This window comes from Hylobates moloch, unplaced genomic scaffold (assembly GCF_009828535.3).
Source record: "Hylobates moloch isolate HMO894 unplaced genomic scaffold, HMol_V3 SCAFFOLD_7, whole genome shotgun sequence".
NCBI lineage: Eukaryota > Metazoa > Chordata > Mammalia > Primates > Hylobatidae > Hylobates > Hylobates moloch.
In genome coordinates this window covers 53,516,506-53,522,505 of record NW_026652282.1, presented here as the reverse complement: position 1 = coordinate 53,522,505, position 6,000 = coordinate 53,516,506, and positions in this window count along the sequence as shown.

The following is a 6,000-nucleotide window of genomic DNA, read 5'->3' as shown; positions in this document are numbered from 1 at the left end:
CATGACAAGGATTTTTGTTTAAAGGGACATGGCATGGTTTACTTTAACCATTTCAATTCAAAATTGTATGGAAGTTTTAGCCAGAATAATTAGGCAAAACAAAGGAGTAAAATGTATTCAAATTGAAAAGGAAGAAGTAATATTATCTCTGTTCACACGTGATATTATATCATGTTTAGAAAATCTTAATGGATACATCAAAAAAGTCTATCAGAGTTTATAAATAAATTCAGTAAAGTTTCAAGAAACAAGATTAATATGCAAAAATTAATTGTATTTCTGTATGCTAGCAATGAATAATCCAAAAGTGATATTAAGAAAACAATTCCACTTACAATATTATAAAGAATAATAAAATACTTAGTAATAAATTTAACCAAAGAGGTTCAAGACATGTACATTGAAAACTACTGCTGAGGCACTATTCACAATAGCAAAGAGTTGGAACCAACCCAAATGTCCAACAACAATAGACTGGATTAAGAAAATGTGGCACATATACACCATGGAATACTATGCAGCCATAAAAAATGATGAGTTCGTGTCCTTTGTAGGGACATGGATGAAGCTGGAAAACATCATTCTCAGTAAACTTTCGCAAGGACAAAAAACCAAACACCGCATGTTCTCACTCATAGGTGGGAATTGAACAATGAGAACTCATGGACACAGGAAGGGGAACATCACACTCCGGGGACTGCTGTGGGGTGTGGGGAGGGGGGAGGAACAGCATTAGGAGATATACCTAATGCTAAATGACGAGTTAATGGGTGCAGGAAATCAACATGGCACATGGATACATATGTAACAAACCTGCACATTGTGCACATGTACCCTAAAACCTAAAGTATAATAAAAAAAAAATAAATAAATAAAATTAAATTAAAAAAAAAAAAAAAAAAAAACAGCAGCCAATGTTCCAGTGAGGAAATGATTCTGAATCAATAAAATAGAATCTGTTCCAGAAGTAGAATATAGAAGAGTATAATTTCTGGGTGTGTATAATATGTATACATCAATGAGTATGTATGTATGCATGCATGTGTATGTGTAGATATACACATATGTTATTTATCTGTTTATCCTAATTCTTATTAGACACCTGTTTGTAAGATGAATAGAGGTGCTAAAGAACTGCAAAGTAATATATGCTTAATGTTTGTATAATAGTAGATACTACTCAATAAAATATATGTTAAAGTACAAAAAAAAAAAAAAGAAAGAAAACTACTGCTGAAAGAAATTAAAGAAGGCCTGAATAAATAGAAAGGTATTCCATGTTCATGGATTGAATGACATAATATTCTGAAGATGGCAATACTGCCCAAAGCAATCTGCCAATTCAATTCAATTCCTATAAAAATATCAATGAACTTTTTGCACACATGGAAAAGATGATCCTAAAACTGAATCAAATATGAATAAATATGAATGCATATAAAATTGCAAGGAATTCCAAATAACCACAACAATCTTGGAATAGAAAAATAAAATTGGAGGGCTCACTCTTCCCATTTTCAAAACTTACTACAAATCTACAGTAATCAAAACAGTGTGGTACTAGTATAAAAATAGGCATTTAGATCAGTGAAATACAATCAAGAATCCAGAAATAAACCCAAGCGTTTTTGGTCGTTGATTTTTGACAAGCTACCAAGACCATTCAATGGGAAAGATGTTAACAGTAAGAGAAGTTTGTAGGCAGACATTTAGAAAAAGCTAGGATCAAAGACTTAAACTATTAAAAAAAAAGGCTTAAACTCTTGAAAGAAAATGTGGAATGCATTTTCATAATCTTGGGTTTGGCAATGGATTCTTAAATGTGACACCAAAACCACAAGTATCAAAGAAAAATAGATAACTTGGACTCATCAAAATTAAAATCTTTCGTGCCTCAAAGGACACTATCAAGAAAGTGAGCCATGTGTGGTGGCTTGTGCCTATAATCACAGTGACTCAGGAGGCCGAAGCAGGGACATCATTTAAATCCAAGAGTTCAAGGCTGCAGTGACCTATGATTGCATCACTGCACTACAGCCTTGATGACAGAGTGAGGCAACATCTCTAACAACAACAAAGTGATAAAATAATCTACAGAATGGAAGAAAGCATTTGCAAATAACCTAGTGTTATTAATCTAGGTTAGTATTAGTAATCTAATATATAAATAACTCTTAAAACTCAAGAACAACAACAACAAAAAGCCTGGTGCTTTGGCTCATGCCTATAATCCCAGCACTTTGGGAGGCCAAGGTGGGGTGATCACTTGAGTCCAGGACTTTAAGATTAGATTAAGGGTAATATGGCAAAACCTTTTTCTTTACTGAAAATACCAAAAAATTAGCCAGGTGGGGTAGTGTGAACCTCTAGTCCCAGCTACTCAGGAGGCTGAGGCAGGAGGATCACTTGAGCCTGGAGACAGAGGTTGCAGTGAACCTAGATCACATCACTGCACTCCTAGACAACAGAGTGAGACTAGTCTCCAAAAAAAAGGAAAACAGCCCAATTAAAAATGGGCAAAGTAATTGAATAAGCAGTTCTCCAAAGAAGGCATACAAAATGGCCAACAAACATATAAAAAGATGCTCAATGTCATTAGTCATTAGGGACATGCAAATTATAACAACAATGAGATACTACTTTACACCCACAAGGATGGCTATAAATTAAAAAATAAAACAGAAAACAATGAGTATTGGTAAGGACGTGGACAAATTGCAACCCTTGTATATTGCTGATGGGAAAGTACAATTGGGCAGCCACTTTGGAAAAGAGTTTGGCACTTCTTCAGGAAGTTAAACCTACACTAACTATATGACTTAGCCATTTCACTCTCAGTCGTATTTCTAAGCGAATTAAAAACATATATCCACACAAAAAGTTTTACACAATTGATTATAGCATTATTATTCCTAATAGCCAGAATGTAGATACAACCCAAATGTCCACTGACTGATGAATAGATAAATAACATGTGGTATACCCATACAATGGAATATTATCTAGCAATCAAAAGAATGAATGTTACAGTATGGATTAATCTTGAAAACATTATGCTAAATGAAATAAATCACACACAAATGGTTATATATTGTATGATTCCATTTATATAAACTGTCCAAAATAGGTAAACCATAGAAATAGAAAGCAGGCTCCTGGTTTGTAGGGACCAGAGGATTGGAGAAATGGGAGGACTACTTAATGAGTACAGGGCTTATTTTTAGGGTAATAAAAATATTTTGGAAGTAGACAGAGTTGGTGATTGGACAAATTGTTTTGTTTTGTTTTGTTTTGTTTTGTTTTGTTTTGTTTTGTTTGAGACAGGTCTCACTCTGTCACTCAGGCTGGAGTGCAGTGGCATGATAACGGCTCACTGCAGCCTCAACTTCCCAGGTTCAAGAGACCCTCCCACCTCAGCCTCCCAATTAGCTGGGACTACAGGTATGTGCCACCACATCTGGTTAATTTTTGTAGTTTTTGTAGAGACGGGGTTTTGCCATGTTGACAAGGCTAGTCTTGAACTTCTGGGCTCAAGGAATCTACCCACCTCAGCTTTGCAAAGTACTGGGATTACAGGCGTTAGCCACCATGGCTGGCCTACAAAATATTTTGAATATACTAAATGCCAATGAATGTATACTTTAAAATTGCTAATTTTATATTATGGGAATTTTATCTCCATAAAAAGGGAAAAAAATAAAAGGACAAAAGTTGAGTAGTATTGAGGGTGGGGTAGATATTAAAACCCAGTCTCCCTATACAAACCAAAAATGTGTACAGATGTATAGCTTATGCAGTCTAGCAAAAATCAGTTATGAAGTTAGCCCAATAGCAAATAAAAAATAATTTTCAAACAAAAAAAGAAATAAGACACCCCCCTGATTTTATATATATATATGTGTGTGTGTGTGTGTGTATATATATATATATATAGAGAGAGAGAGAGAGAGAGAGAGAGCGTTCATCACTAGAAGACTGCCTGCCTACAAAAAATACTAAAGGCAGTCCTTCATGCTGAAATGAAGACACTAGGCAGTCATACGGATCCACACCCATTAATAAAGAGTACCACAAAAGGTAACTACACAGGTAAATAAAAGAGAGTATAAACATATTTTTACTTGAAACGTCTTTCTGTAATCTGTTTAAAATAACTGCATAAAACAATATATATAAATATTGATGGATTTATAACGTATAATAATGTAATTTGTATGACAATAATAGTTCAAGGGAGGGCAGAGAGAAATGAGCCACATAGGAGCAAGTCATTGCATGTATTTGTTGAAGTTAATTTGGTATTAATCTGAACTAGATTTTTATAAATTAAGATGTTAATTGTAATCCCCAGGGTGTTCTCTAAGAAGATGCATCTTAAAATACAGACTGCTGGTAGAAATGGAAAATGGTGCAGCCAATTTAGAAAACAGTCTGGCAGTTTCTCAAAAAGTTAAACATAGAATTATTGGCCGAGTGCAGTGGCTCACGCCTGTAATCCTAGCACTTTGGGAGGCAGAGGCAGGCGGATCACGAGATCGGGAGATGGAGACCATCCTGGCTAACACGGCGAAACCCCGTCTCTACTGAAAATACAAAAAATTAGCCGGCCGAGGTGGTGGGCGCCTGTAGTCCCAGCTACTCGGGAGGCTGAGGCTGGGGAATGGCGTGAACCCCGGGAGGCGGAGCCTGCAGTGAGCTGAGATCGCGCCACTGCACTCCAGCCTGGGCGACAGCTAGATTCCGTCTCAAAAAAACAAAACAAAACAAAACAAAAAACATAGAATTATTATACAATCCAGAAATTTCACTCCTAAGTATATACTTAAGAGAATTAAAAACATGTCCACACAAAAACTTGTACTTGAATATTCATAGCATCATAATTTATAATAGACAATAAGAGAAAACAACTCAAATCAGCTGATGAGTAGAGTAGAACAGCTTTCTTTATGAGCAAATATACTTCTCAAGTATGCCTCAAAGAGATGAAGGACAGACTCTTCATATTTGAATCCAAAATACAATTGTTTTTTGCTGTGTCTGCAGCTCACATCTGTAATTTGCTGTGCAGTTTATGAAGCCCCTTCATACCTACCTGTTTCAAAGATGAAAAAAGTGATGCCAGAAGTCACACAGCAAGTCAGAGACCTAAGACAGAATTACACCCATTACCCAACTCCTTGTCCAGGAATGAGCCACCATACACACTGCTTAATTTAAGTGACACAATAGGAAGAATTTGTTGAAAGGGGAAATTCAAGAGGCTTAGTGACTCTTCCTATTAAGAAAAGTATAAGTCCTGGAGGTTTTCTTGTCTGTGTGGATAGAGAGTCCATAGTTAGGTCCTCTGCTATCTGCCCTATCCCTTTCGAAAACCAAAGTCCAGTGCTGTGGAGGAATGAATTCCATGAGTCTCAGTGAAATGAAAGCTGGCTTCCAGGGACAAGAAAATTATCATATATTTTTTTCTCTCTACAATGAAAAGGTCATCTCTAAAAATTACAGAAAGGTCATCTCTAAATCTTATAAAAATAGAAAAGTGGCTCATAATTCCACCACCTAAATACCATTCTCTTCATGTTTGCTTATTCTTTTTCATATATATATACATAATTTAAATGGTCTGCAACCAGGATGGCTGGAGAATTTGGTGATGATATTTTCACTTACCATTCTGTCATAAATATTCTGTCACATACCTGTGCAGTCTTCCTAATTATTTTTTCTCAAGGCTGCCTTATGTTCCATTCTGTTGACACACCAACATTAATCCATTGGCAAATGGCCAATGGTGGACAATTTTTTTGTTATTTCTTCATCAGTAAGGCTTTAACATCCCTCTACACATAACTTTTCTGTGCCTTTTGGCATCATTTCTTGTGACAAATTTCTGTTGATTAGAAGTACTGGATCATACAGTATGAGCTTACTTATGACTTATTGAATATTGTCATACTGCTTTTCCAAGGGTCCAACAGATTATTTACAAGATGTCTAAGA